Raw genomic sequence first — 16,018 nt, 5'->3', positions numbered from 1 at the left:
CAAATTTTTCATTTCGCTATTATTTCTCACAATATTTGAGATTAAGCATCTCATGAAGGTTAACTAAAACTCCATGGTTTTAGTTTTTTAAATTTCCCTCTTATTTTTATGAAATGACGAGTTTACGATCGTTTGTGCTGTTGGCCGTGTTTTCGCCTATTTTTGCATAGAGTATTTTCGCTTCGGTATTTTAAGAATTTCTTCATGAAATTATAGCCAAAATATCATAATGGACAGAGGAACATATGAGGAAATGGAATCTGCATCTCTTTCCTGAATATTTTGCTGTGCGGCTAGGAAATTCGGCGAAGTTTTCAACATTACGCGGAAGCTTGATTTGGCTCTCTTTACGCTCATTCAGCGTATGTGCGGCAAAAAATTGTCACATGTTGAGTGAACAAAATAGGGGCCGTTTTGCCCACAGTGAAGGGAAAAAATATTTGGAAGAACCTCCAAAAAGATCAAGAACAAGGGCATAATAATTGTTTGACGCAGGTCATCAATTCTTTTTTCTACAAAAATGAAAAAAAAATCATGTGTATGGAAGGAGATCCTGGGCTGAAGACAAGAAGGACTTAGCCTACACATCTAAAAAAACAACGTAGTTTTCAGCAGTTTTATACCCATTCTCCTATCAACACAAAAAATAGGGATTGAAAAACATGACAAACAAATGCAGGATGTTAAATTACGAACACTATTATTAAATAACTTTTAATATAAAATGACTATTATAAGGAATTATTAAATAAATATACTTGTCTTCATTGGAAAAAAATATAGGTGTTTCCCTGGGATAGATCAGATCCCTTATGTTTTCATTTTTGCCCGTGAGGGCGTAATTCTCTAGCAACTCTCAACTCTTTCTCAAGTTCTTCAAGTTTACATTTGAGTTCTTGTTTCTCTTTCTCTGAGTCGGCAAGTGTTTTCTCTAAACGCCTTTTGTTTTTCCTCAGAGAGAAAGCCTCCATGTCGACTTTCTTGTACTTTGCAAGTTTTTCTTCCAGTTCTTTTCTCTTCTCTTCCAGAATCTCCACTTTGAGTTCGAACTCAAATTTCTCCTTCTCGATGGTGTCTGCATTATTTTCGGTGAACTTTAATTCACTTTTAACGTCACTCAGTTCCCTTGACATCTCCTCCTTGAGTGCGTCCAGCTGACTGATATCTTTAAGTTGCTGCTCACTTGCCCTTTCCAAGGAAATGATCTTTTCGTGAAGTTTATGCCTTTCCACACTCAGTGAATTCAACTGATCGATGTGCTGACGGTTGCGGTTTTCCTATTGCTCCAATTGTTCATTCAGTTCGTTGTTTTCTTGGACGATTTCTTGTACTCGTGTCGTCATTTCCCAGAACATCATCCTCAGTTCGTTCATTTCACTGCGACCGTAAACACTCTGCTTCTTCGATTGTGTTCGTTTCTTTCGAAACAAACAGCGAGTCGCTTTCTTTTTCAAGCATGTGTTTTCGGTCAAAATTTCCTCGAAACGGAAGGCAACGTCGTTCAAAGCTTTGTCGAACATGTCCACATCCCAATCGTTGAATCTGAAAATTTAAAGCCGAAATGGAATAAACACTGAGGCAAATGGATGGTCAGAAAACTTAAACGTAGTATGTGTGCATGACTTCTCGAGTTTTCAGTGATGTAGATATTGATTCAGAACTAGATATTGAACTTTACTTTCCGCTGTTGCATCATACCTTGTCCGTGCAAAGTCGGAAAGACTAAAAATATATATTTTCTTACCCGTTTTGGAAGCTTTCGTTTTCATGTCCCCTTTCCGGGCAGTTCCGCTCTGTGACATTCGATGTAGCATTACCCATTGTTACAGTGAGTTACGCTTGCAGTAATTGGCGAAATGACACGAGTAAAGAACAACGCAAGGAGGATCGGCACAAGACGTACTTATGGCGAATACTTGTTCCAAAAACAACAGCGCAACGCTTGTTGTCTGGCAACAGGCTGTGTTCCATTTTCAGAATAGGTCACGTGACTAGTACTTCGAGCCAATCACGAATCAGCTAAATGCGCTCTCTTCATCGGAATGATTTCTGTATGATTACCAAGGAAGACCGTCCTTGAATTTCAGTTTTAAATTTCATTGCAATTATGTGAGCAGCGTTTCTTTGGGGATACCCAAAGGACAAAAGAAATCATACCAAAAGCTCCAGTATGTTGTATAACGAGACAGGCTGTTGATATTTACCTCACGTTTTGATGGTTTCCCGGATGTTCCGTTTTCTTGCTTTTCACTCCACCGTATCTCTGTTCTCCATACAAGTTTGCCACTGACAGTTTTTACAATGTTGTCGTAAAGAGCGATCGTCAAATCCTCGTCAATCTTCCAGCAAGTAAAGATTCCGCTCGGTACATTCCCAATAAGGGCATAAACTGCTAAATCAACCATGCAGAGATTCACATAATTTTTGCTATTCGATGTTACTGGACAACTTATGTCAGCCCAGGTCTTTGCAGACATGTGTAACCATGTTTAGGTTCACACCTATGTACACAAGAGCTTGCAGTATGACATTAAACTGGTCAAACAATCATTTCTATTCAAGGTAACACATTACCAGGTCCATTGGACATTTGTGATGTACAAATTTAAGTAGGACCATCCTGAACCACTGATAGTTAGTGGTGGTACCAGATGTCAGCACATTGCTGACATTTTAAACATAATCACTCCCAGGGCTTTCATAATATCATACATTTCACAATCATATTCATAACGAACACGATTTGGAATTAATTTGGGAGAAAAGGAATCAACTTTATCAAAAGTGGTAGGTGCTCTATAGCTGAAAGCTGCAGTTACAAATAAGAAAACCAGATGAGCTTATATTTGCAGATTAAACATTACTACACGATCCAATTATCCCAAATTAGTTCCAATCTTTCCATACTCCTTTGAAGCGACGCTTAAGTTACGCAATCGTGCACTCATAGATGGGAAACAAACTGACAATTCCAAACTAACGAGAAAAAACAGAGAGATAGATAACAAACAAATCGTGATTTTACCGCATGAAACTGTCATTATAGGTTTTTATTTGTTTTCTACTTCTAAGGGACGGACCATTAGATCTTGGGAGGGGGGTGGTCAAAAACAGAAAAAAAAAAATTTCAGAGCAGAAAGTTAGGAAAAAAAAAATCTTCAAACTAGTTTGCAAAATAAAAAAAAAATAAATAAGAAGACAAAGGCGTAAAAAAAAATCTGCAAAAGTCTTTAAAATTTTGAATTTTTTTTTAGATTTTACCGACAGAAAGCAACTTTCTGTATTTTTAATACATCCTCCAGGCACATTTTTAATTTTAATTTATACATTTAGAGTGACTGTATCCCTTATACTGGAAGTTGTGATTATCTTATCTTTTCAGGACTTTTGTATTCTGATCACTTGAAAATTATGAAATTATAGAGCCTGTTGTCTACTTGTTTCCTGCGTACAAACCAAGCAGGTACACTAGGTAAAACATGAAACTATGGTATGGTTGTCAAGACAGAAAGTTGTATTTGCCTTTTAAGATGAAGGTAAACAGATGCAGGCCACATCAGTTTCATTTTTTTCACAGCATTTTATTGCAATGATGAATGCAAGAATGGGGAACAAGTAGAAACACGTCAATAATGATAAAACAACATATCAAGTCATTATGTATTATTTTGCTTTTAAAAAGGCATTTCCAATTCTTTTTTCTCAAAAAACAGCCTCAAAAAACAACAGCAACACATGTTTTAACATTCAACAATACACTACGTAGAATGCCATCTATCCAACAAATCCCAACACAAAAACACACAAAAGGGTGAACTTTGAAAGTTTCTCGATAGCAAATACTGAATAAATCTGCATGAATAATCATTTTTGTGTAGCAAATTTCAAAGAAATTGGACAAGCCCTTTCAGAGAATACAGATTTTTTGACCATGAATGGCATAAATTGCCCTAAAAAGACAAATATTGAAATTTCAACACATCTATACACATCCAATCAATTTGGACATGCTGCTACAGAGAAATAGATGTTTTGATCAAAAAAGGGCAACAATTGCTCTAAAAACACAAATATGCAAATTTCACTATATTATTTAGCTTATTTTAGCTTCTCAGCTTGTCAAAATCAATTGTAAATCATGAGATATGCATGATGTTTGGTGGGGTGAATGTAGGCATTTCACCACGCAGTAGAAAGGGAAGCCAGGAAACCAAAATAGTCAATTTTCAAAACTATAGGAAGCTACTGAGGAGCAAGAAGACCATGTTTCAGAGGAAGATGTGTAATCCAAAAAAAATGCTCCCAAAGTGCCACCAAATAACACCATTTTAATCTCTTTTTTCAAAAGCTCCAACAGCAGCAGGGGGACACCCCCTCCTGACCTCAGAGTCCCCCCGCAAAAATACTCCCCAAGTGCCACCAAATAACACCATTTAATCTCTATTTTTCAAAAGCTCCAACAGCAGCAGGGGGACACCCCTCTCCTGACCTCCCCCCGTGACCGCTTGCGTGGCCGCTTGTGGTGCTTGGCACCACATCTTTGCCCTCTTTATCTTCAGACAGCGACGAACTAAAAAAAAATTATAAATCTGAAAATTTACTCTGAAAAAAAAATTTGCACAGCTAATCTCAATTGGAAAAAAAAAATTCAGAAATTTACAATAGTAAAAAAAAAATTTTCACAATTTCATTGTGACCACCCCCCTCCCAAGGTCTAATGGTCCATCCCTTGGACATATGTGGTGGTGTTTGTTTGGACTACGTCTGACCTCCTGCTAGACAATGTTTCAGCTTTTGCAGAGTTGATTTTTTTTTTATGATTGACTCATGTTACTGCTTAGCTGTTAATTGCACCTGACAGTGTTGGCAACACCTCGATTTAGACAATATGTCTAGTTCGTCTAATGCCAATGCTTCAAAGCAAACCACTGTAAGTCAATATATACGGGCTGTCATGGAAAAATTCATGACGTAACCTGGAAATACGAGCGACAGGCGAGCAGATTTCGATCGATATTTTATTGAAACAGTCTACGATAACGCCATAAGGGACTGACCATTAGATCTTGGGAGGGGGGTGGTCAAAAACAGAAAAAAAAAAATTTTTCAGAGCAGAAAGTTAGGAAAAAAAAAATCTTCAAACTAGTTTGCAAAATAAAAAAAAATAAATAAGAAGACAAAGGCGTAAAAAAAAATCTGCAAAAGTCTTTAAAATTTTGATTTTTTTTAGATTTTACCGACAGTAAGCAACTTTCTGTATTTTTAATACATCCTCCCGGCACATTTTTAATTTTAATTTATACATTTAGAGTGACTGTATCCCTTAAACTGGAAGTTGTGATTATCTTATCTTTTCAGGACTTTTGTATTCTGATCACTTGAAAATTATGAAATTATAGAGCCTGTTTTCTACTTGTTTCCTGCGTACAAACCAAGCAGGTACACTAGGTAAAACATTGAAACTATGGTATGGTTGTCAAGACAGAAAGTTGTATTTGCCTTTTAAGATGAAGGTAAACAGATGCAGGCCACATCAGTTTCATTTTTTTCACAGCATTTTATTGCAATGATGAATGCAAGAATGGATGAACAAGTAGAAACACGTCTGTGAAGACCTCAAAGTGGTCCCCGACTTCAAAGTGGTCCCCGTCCTAAATGTCCGGTAAGATAGGGGGTCAAACTCAAGTCTGACGACACCTACCGCATAATGGACGCATTTGTTGTCACATGGACGTTTCTGATGAAATATCAGCTGCTATTTTAGTATTTAATACCTAAAGTTGGGAAAAAATAAACAAAATAAGGGCGGAGCATAGAATTAACAATAGGGAGGGCTAGTGTCTATATCAATCATGACTTATCTATAAATTGACTCATTCGAAGTCATATCGACTAATCGCTGCTCTTAAATACATAAACGGGTATGAAATACAATTTGCAGCAGTGCTGTGGCGTATCAATCGCACTTGCGGGTCAAAAATTCATCGCCACAAGCCAGCCCATAGACATTTTTGGTAGTTTACTTCGACCGGTACTATAACACTGGTCGGTTCATGACCCATTGTCTACTTCTGCTAGCTACCTCGATAATATAAACATGTATTTTCAACCATTTTCCCGTGAGCCAACGTCCACGAACTCTACAACGTTTACCCTCTCGCGTAAAACGTATTGAATTCTTTTGATCTGTCAAAAGTTCAGAACCGAGCAGAAACAGTCGACGGCTCTTAAAAACAGCTGAAATTAGATGTTGCCACATTCGACATAATGAACGGAAGTAGGAGATGAGTCATAGGTAGTCAGAGATAAAGTAGGTACATGTTCATTTATTCAAAGACTAAGCTGTTTCATTATTTTGCTAAGTAAATTAAAAAACTGACTGGTGTCGTAGTAAACTAAGTAAAAGGTCCATGGACAGATTAACAGCGGTTCTGAAGCGATATCCCTTGACACGAATGCGATCTATACACCTCAGCATTGTGCTACGAATGCACAGATATGAAATACATATGAATAGGACTCGGGGCAAAATTTTTTAAGAGTGGGTATTTTTCTTTATATTTTTTTAAATATCCATTATGTACCATAGAAAGTCAAGCGATTGAAGAAATACATTACCTAAAAAGTTGAATACAGCAGACGGAGCGTAAAATTATCCAAATTTTCAAGGAGATACCTTTGAAGTCAAGAGGACAATTTTGAAGTCATACTGATTGTCTTTATTCAATACTAAAAGTTGGACAAAAAAAGGAAGTGTACTCTTGTCTTATTAATACCTGATACTTCACAGGTCGCATGTTACATTTTTCAAGTCATCACATTCTTTCAATAACATAAACGATGATCAATACAGTAGAGAAAGTGTAAAATCATCCCAAGTATTCGGGACCACTTTGAAGTCAAAAGGACACTTTTGGAGTCAAAGTCATTGTGAAGATCAAATACTAAAAGTTGACAAAATTCAAAGGCAGTGTACTAAAGTCCTATTAATACCTGATACTTCACAGGTCGCATGTTACATTTTTCAAGTCAACACATTCTTTGGATAACATAAACGATTATGAATACAGCAGAGAGAGCGTAAAATTATCCCGAGACTTTGGGGACCACTTTGAAGTCAAAAGGACACTTTTGGAGTCAAACTGATTTTCTTTATTCAATACTAAAAGTAGACGAAAATCAAAAGAGGTGTACTATAGTCCTATTAACACCCGATAGTTCACAGGTCTTTGGTTACATTTTCAAGTCAACACATTCTTTTAATAACATAAACGATGTTGAATACAGGAAGAGAAGGCATAAAATCGTCCCAAGTCTTTGGGGACCACTTTGAAGTCAAAAGGACACTTTTGGAGTCAAACTGATTTTCTTTATTCAATACTAAAAGTAGACAAAAATCGAAGGAAGTGTACTATAGTCCTCTTAATACCTGATACTTCACAGGTCGCATGTTACATTTTTCAAGTCATCACATTCTTTCAATAACATAAACGATGTTGAATACAGGAAGAGAAAGCGTAAAATCATCCCAAGTCTTCGGGGACCACTTTGAAGTCAAAAGGACACTTTTGGAGTCAAACTGATTTTCTTTATTCAATACTAAAAGTAGACAAAAATCGAAGGAAGTGTACTATAGTCCTCTTAATACCTGATACTTCACAGGTCGCATATTACATTTTTCAAGTCATCACATTCTTTCAATAACATAAACGATGATGAATACAGCAGAGAGAGCGTAAAATTATCCCGAGACTTGGGGACCACTTTGAAGTCAAAAGGACACTTTTGGAGTCAAATTGATTTTCTTTATTCAATACTAAATGTTGGACAAAAAAGGAAGTGCACTTTAGTCCTATTAATACCTGATACTTCACGGGTCGCATGTTACATTTTCAAGTCATTACATTCTTTCAATAACATAAACGATGATGAATACAGCAGAGAAAGCGTAAATTCATCCCAAGTCTTCGGGGACCACTTTGAAGACAAAAGGACACTTTTGGAGTCAAATTGATTTTCTTTATTCCATACGAAATGTTGGACTAAAAAAGAAGTGCACTATATATAGTCCTATTAATACCTGATACTTCACAGGTCGCATGTAAGATTTTTCAAGTCATCACATTCTTTTAATAACATATAAACGATAATGAATACAGCAGAGAGAGCGTAAAATTATCCCGAGACTTTGGGGACCACTTTGAAGTCAAAAGGACACTTTTGGAGTCAAAGTCATTGTGAAGATCAAATACTAAAAGTTGACAAAATTCAAAGGAAGTGTACCAAAGTCCTATTAATACCTGATACTTCACAGGTCGCATGTTACATTTTTCAAGTCATCACATTCTTTCAATAACATAAACGATGATGAATACAGCAGAGGGAGCGTAAAATTATCCCGAGACGTTGGGGACCACTTTGAAGTCAAAAGGACACTTTTGGAGTCAAATCGATTTTCTCTATTCAATACTAAATGTTGGACAAAAAAGGAAGTGCACTTTAGCCCTATTAATAACTGATAATTCACGGGTCGTATGTTACATTTTCAAGTCATTACATTCTTTCAATAACATAAACGATGATGAATCAGCAGAGAAAGCGTAAAATCATCCTAAGTCTTCGGGGACCACTTTGAAGTCAAAAGGACACTTTTGGAGTCAAACTGATTTTCTTTATTCAATACTAAAAGTAGACAAAAATCGAAGGAAGTGTACTAAAGTCCTATTAATACCTGATACTTCACAGGTCGCATGTTACATTTTTCAAGTCATCACATTCTTTCAATAACATAAACGATGATCAATACAGTAGAGAAAGTGTAAATCATCCCAAGTATTCGGGACCACTTTGAAGTCAAAAGGACACTTTTGGAGTCAAGGTCATTGTGATGATCAAACACTAAAAGTTGACAAAATTCAAAGGAAGTGTACCAAAGTCCTATTAATACCTGATTCTTCACAGGTCGCATATTACATTTTTCAAGACAACACATTCTTGGATAACATAAACGATGATGAATACAGCAGAGAGAGCGTAAAATTATCCCGAGACTTTGGGGACCACTTTGAAGTCAAAAGGACGCTTTTGGAGTCAAATCGATTTTCTTTATTCAATACTAAAAGTAGACGAAAATCAAAAGAGGTGTCCTATAGTCCTATTAATACCCGATAGTTCACAGGTCTTTGGTTACATTTTCAAGTCAACACATTCTTTTAATAACATAAACGATGTTGAATACAGGAAGAGAAGGCATAAAATCGTCCCAAGTCTTTGGGGACCACTTTGAAGTCAAAAGAACACTTTTGGAGTCAAACTGATTTTCTTTATGCAATACTGGTAGTAGACAAAAATCGAAGGAAGTGTACTATAGTCCTCTTAATACCTGATACCTCACAGGTCGCATATTACATTTTTCAAGTCAACACATTCTTTGAATAACATAAACGATGATGAATACAGCAGAGAGAGGGTAAAATTATACCGAGATTTTGGGGACCACTTTGAAGTCAAAAGGACACTTTTGGAGTCAAACTGATTTTCTTTATTCAATACTAAAAGTAGACAAAAATCGAAGGAAGTGTACTATAGGCCTATTATACCTGATACTTCACAGCTGGCATGTTACATTTTTCAAGTCAACAATTCTTTTTAATTTTCCCTAAAAGAAGCTGAACATAGCAGATGGAGCATGTAATCAAGTGGAATTTCCGTGGACACCTTTGCGGACATTTTTGTGTCATATGTATTTTTTCAATACAATACCAAATGTGTGATAAATCAGTAGTATTGTAGAATAATCCTACAAGTAACTCTGTCTTATAAACTCAATCTCATACATACATACAAATGGACATTGAGCATTATTTAGCCAAAAAAAATCTTTATTTAACTGTACATAAATTTTAACAGTAGAGTAAAGCACAAGAGCAGTTTTTCTCTTTAAAGTAAAATAACTACTTTCAATAACCGGAAAAATGAGATAAAGGGCATCAATTTCACAAAAATAAAAGCACATTACCTAAAGGCCAATACAGTCCTGTTGTGCTATGTAGAGAATAGCTTTTTGTGACACATATGTTTATGGAGATAGATGTACCTTTGATAGCACATTTCAAAAAAATACCGCAATTATACGGTGTCGCTCAAATTTGATCAGAATTGGTATATACCAGTATGGGTACCAAAGATCAACAATAAATGTTGTTTCTATCTGTTCAGTGCAAGAAAATTCTACGTTGATGTTATGGCAATGATTTCTGCACAGTACAACCAGAAAAACAACAAGAAATATTTAAACCAGAAAAACAAGAATGACAAAAGTAATTAAGGTCTAACTTTTGGTACTGGAGGTCAACTTTAGCAACATGCATAGCAGAAACAAGCTCCTCTTAGTTTAGTATAAACTGTCTTCCCCCATCTACTGTCTATGGTTGCAGCTGGTCTGTTAATATGTAACAGTTAATAAACAATGACAGGAAATGAGTCAAGATCAGTGGAGTTTGCCTGTTTCTCACTGGCGTGCCTCCTGCACATTTGCTGGATTTCACTTCTTCTTACCTCATTTGCACATTTTTGACACTGATGTGTTCATTTGAACGAATTCACATCTCAACCCCTGCATCTACCTGTACACCAAATACTGAGATGGTAGCTTTGGCGGTATGGGAGCCTTTGTGTGTGACGGACATACATCTGCACATACCCACAAATATACAGACATACAGACATGCAAATCGGATGCAAATGAACTGATTCAGCTTATATGATAATCTCACATTGGTATACCAAATGTGAGCTAAAAATTAAAAAAAATATATTCTCAAATCATATTTTTCATCTACGCAACAAATAGCAAATCAGTAAGTACTGCGGTTATCAAGATATTTGAGTGACTGGACGCCTCACAAACGGACATACATACATACTGACAACGGATGCCGGACAGATACCCATCCCAATAGCTTCAAAAGACTATCATATAGTAGCTAAAAATGAAAATTTCACCACAATACTAACGAAAATCACCATAAACATCCCGCATACAGACTTTCAACAAAATCTAGACTGCCGTTACAGAGTTTAAGCATTTGCTGGATTTTCTGTTTTCTACCACATTTCTTTTTTTTACCTCATCATCATATTTTGAAGACTGACACTTTCATTTGAACAAATTCACATCTCCACCCCCAGGTGCACCAGTACACCAAATACTACAATGGTAGTGCTGCGGTTTTTGAGTTTTCAATGTGCATGAAGATAGCATGCACACATACTAACATACATAAATGTAGACACCGCTGACCTACCATAAAAACTGTTTTTGGTATAATATACATACATGTATACACCAAATGTGAGCTAAAAATTGTCCTGAAAATAGAAAATTGTGGATTTATCAAAATTTGAATATTTCACAATTTGATCATCCCTATGAACCTGTATAACAAATATCAGTGCTGTCAGACAGGGGTTTTGGTGTAAAAAATTCTATTTTGTTTCAGCCAAACCTTAAAGCCCCATACAGCAGCAAATGTGTTGTAAACCAATCTCAAATTATCCTCAGTTTCCAAGGGTTTTCTTCAAGTAAGACACATTAAAGACCAAAAAAGTGTACAACACTGTCGATAGCCTAAGAAGTAGCATTTAAATTCAAACTTTTAACATGATTTTAGATTTTCCGAGATTTCAAAAAAACAAGTCATTGACAATGACATAGTCCCCACTTGTAATAGGAGTATTAGTCTTGATGGGGCAGGGAAATGTGGTCATTAAGAAGTATCACTGGAGTGTATATGTTCAGATCTATGGGCACATAGGTCTATGTCATTGTTCCCAATTTGAAACAAGAGGCATGTCTAAGTTATGGTTCTAAATCGGGAAAAAAGATCAGACCTCTAGCTGTATTGGCCAGCCAAGAAATACATATGCGCACAATAAATGAGGTACAAGATGTGACATCTTAAGGTCTATTATCCTATCAAAATTGAAGCGTAAAGAACTTGTGGTTACTGAGTTGTGCATATATATGTATAATCCAGGTCAAAGGTCACCGAGGTCACGTGACATTTTGTCAAAAAAATTGTATTGCTAAGTTATCCCTATATACCAAAAATCAGACCTCTAGCTCTATTGGCTCGCTCAAAATTAGATATGCACATAATTAATGAGGTAAAATATGTGGCGTCATAAGGTGTCCTATCATACCCATATATGAAAGGTTTAGCACTTGTGGTTACTGAGTTATGGACAAATATGTATATTTGACGTCAAAGGTCACCAAGGTCACGTGACATTTTGTCAAAGTGTCTGAGATATCTGCGTGAACGGATGGGTGAACGGATGGACTCACGGACGGATATGTCCCAATCTATAAGCCCCCTGGACTTTATCTTTGGGGACTAAAAACTGTGTCACTGCATCCTTTTTGCAATATGAATACGATGAGAAACTAAATTTTTATTTTTCTTGGCCTTATACATTGGAGTCTATGGAGAGCTGCCTTATACATGGGAGTCTATAGTGTAAACTCAAAAGTCCTCTAACACGGCCAAATTTGATCACATTGTGAAACAAATTGACGTGCATCTGTATGAGGAAGGGTACTATCCTTGTACCAAGTTTGAACAAAATCGCTCCAGGCGTCTCTGAGATATCTGTGTGAATGGACGGACGGACACACGCACGGACGGATGGACGCACGGACATGACCAAACCTATAAGTCCCCCCGGACGGTGTCCTTGGGGACTAATAATCATATGACAGGAAAATAAAGATTACAACAAATAGTTGGCATTCGTGTGTTGTGCATTAAGTAAATGGCATCATGCTTGTTTCTGGTATGATCATGGTGTGTATGTGCGGGGAAATACTGTTTTTTTTTAACTTTTCTGTTGGTCGCCAATTTTTGAGTACGTCACCAGTTTATTATTCAGCCTGTTAAAACGTGTAGGCATGGTCCAAATCAGCAAGCAGTGATAACTCTGATCTTTCCACATCATTTCCAAGAACTCTGTTATCTGGAGAGATTAAAATTGAAAAAATTTATTACCAGTAAGCAAATCAATCCAGTCATCATTATCAGAAGATAAAATGTATGCAAATTAAGAAAGAAACACAAATATAATCTCTTTTTTGTATTTATATACACACCAAATATGAGCTAAAAACCGACTCAAAGCAGGTCTGTTCATTATAAGCACATATGTAAAATTATGACTACGGTAAGTATTGAAATGGAGACATAACAAAATACATAAATGAGTACACTTTAGGTGTAACCGTAAAGACTCAAATTGTGTGCTGAACACACATGAGGCTGAGATTGGGGATTTGGCTCAGCGGTTTTATATATGGCTTCTGCGCTAGGTGACTGGTGCTCTACGTTGTGAGTTCAAATCCGACTGAAACCACAATATATTACAAAAGTGTATGGACACAAATTCCATGAGCACAATCATATTGTATTCAGTTTAGATTGTCAGCTTGAATTTACAGCTAGACATCAGTTAAGACTGATGACACAGTCCTTGACGTAAAAGAACTTTGTCATTCAAAGTCACTGAAATGTACGTTGTATCAATGATGTGAAATGACCTAAGTTACAATGAAAACAATGTCAAGGCATGTAGAGTACGAACTCAACACATGGAAACTAGACAATATGGCTGCCTCCAAGTGCTAAATTTGCTTTCCTGTGCGTGCATGATACAGCCTTGGGGCTTAGTGGGCCAGGGTCGGGTGTTGGAGTATATTTCTATTCTTTCAAGTATCATCATAAATTCCTGACAAACTGTGTTTAAACCCTTTCCCCAAAATACCACGGACAGGTAAGAAAAAAATCTAAGTTGGCAAAGAGCAGTCAGGGGGGGGGGGGTCACTTCTATTACTTGCCAATATGTATATGCGCCACCCAATGGGGTGGGTATTTCAGCAACTTGGTCCAAAATGGGGGGGGGGGGGTGTCAATTCCACTGTAAACCATGGTTTAAATTGGGTTGAAGTTTGAGTGCCACACAAGAACAAATTTCAACAGTCTGTTCCCATCTCGCTAGCAGGGTTCTGAGCTGCACTCAATAAAGCATGGATATCTTTTCTGTGGCAGGGGAACCATTACAGAGACCCCCTGGCTTAAAGTAAATATGGACTTTGTTTTAAAACAATGTCACTGATTTGTCAGAACTCTACATATGGCAGATTTTTGCCCAATAGAAAACACCCAAACAAAGTGGCTCTACTGCTCCTAGTATTATTCAGGTCGACCATGGCCATATGAAGTAGTATTGCTTTACAGACAAACAGCGAGGTTTGTTGTGAATTGTAATTTAAAAAAAAAAACCACTCAGACTGTAACTGCAGATAACTGATAATTTGCAGAAGCTGGACCAAAATTTGGTGAGAGTGAAAGGCATTTTCTTTCACAAAATTTGTTAGTATTTCCTCATGATTTTTCGGAATCATGGCTTGGCCAGCAACAAAATAGCTCTAAATGCAGTATAAGCTTACAGTGGTAGGCTTTGCCTGGGCAAATACTTGCTTTTTCCGTTTTAAAAATGTTGACGCTATGACTGTTGACCTGGGTCAAAGGTCATAAAGGTCTAAAATGGGGTCCTAAAACAACGAGATTTTAGGTCTAAAATGGGCCCTGGTATTTATACCTGCGGCCGCACACCTCTACTACTTCTCTGAACAAGTACTCCCCCCTCCCCCCGAGAGAGGTACAGCAGTTCTAGCTCTGCGTTATATAACGCCGGAAACACACAGCATCGTACGCAGGGCCATCATTCATTGTGCGATGTTTCTGTGTAAGTTCACAGTGTAATTTGATTTTGGACGAAGACAATCAGCACTCGCACACAGGCGTTCTGTTTACTGGATAGTTTGTATAAGTGTAGTTTATGCTACGTTCCGATGTTCTGTTCCGTAAAAGTCTACGGAACAGAACGTCGGAACCATGGTCGGAACGTAGCATAAAACAAACTACCCAGTAAATAGCTCTGCATGGCCATGGCAGGGCTGTGTGTTAGCGGCGCGGCGTTATAGACCACTAATTCATTTCCCATAGGCCACCACAGTAGCGTTGAGCTCAATTTTCCTATTTTAAAACATTCAGCGGCACGAATCCTCTTAACAGGTGTTAGGTCAATGTCAGCTTAACTACTGATTAATTTTTCGTGTGGGCAAGTCCACGGAAATTTTGAGATAGCGATGAAAATAGCGCCCTCAGTGGTGTTTTTGACAAATTTCAGGCTTATTGTTATGATTTCTATTAGCCCTAGAACTCCTCATATTACCACCAAATGCTTCAGCCATTATTCACAACAGTCTGCATTTTGATTCAGGCAGAAAAATACCTTTACAAAAATTCTTGACGTTAAAGCTCAAACTTAACAAGCATCCATGCAGATATCAAAACTTCAAGGGCTGCACTATTTTTTTTCCGAACTATCTTCGTGGGTAACGAACCCGGAAGTGAATTAGTGATCTTGTGCCAATATAGTGAACCTTAAATTGACAAAAGTGCACAATTTTAACACCAATCAAAGTACTGGTGGATATGACTCAAATACTATAATAAAAGAAAATTTAGCCTTACACTTCAATTGCTACACCTGCCTCAAGTCATACATTCATCGGCCCTATGGCAGCAATTTGCCTCACCTCTGTACCAAGCCATATGACACCATATGACATAAACACACATTCCTGGCAAACAAATTTTGTGTCCCAAACACTCATATCAGAATACTTTTACAATTGCTTAGTTGTGTTCTTCCCAAAAAAGATAATGATTTCACAAATAGTATCTCTCCCCGAAATTAAACCCCGGTTTCAGGGCCCAGGCCTATTTTCATCGACTTTTTACTGAAATTTTGAATAATAAATTTCTCTGTAGAAAACCGCTATGAATGGATTTGCACGAATTTTTGATATAAAAGAAAGAAATTGTATGTCTAAACAACAAAAGTACTGGTTTGACAAATTAAGTTGAATTAGGGGAGAAATTGACAAAAAGCTATG

This window comes from Ptychodera flava, chromosome 22, assembly GCF_041260155.1.
Source record: "Ptychodera flava strain L36383 chromosome 22, AS_Pfla_20210202, whole genome shotgun sequence".
NCBI lineage: Eukaryota > Metazoa > Hemichordata > Enteropneusta > Ptychoderidae > Ptychodera > Ptychodera flava.
This window is presented reverse-complemented; position numbering follows the sequence as displayed.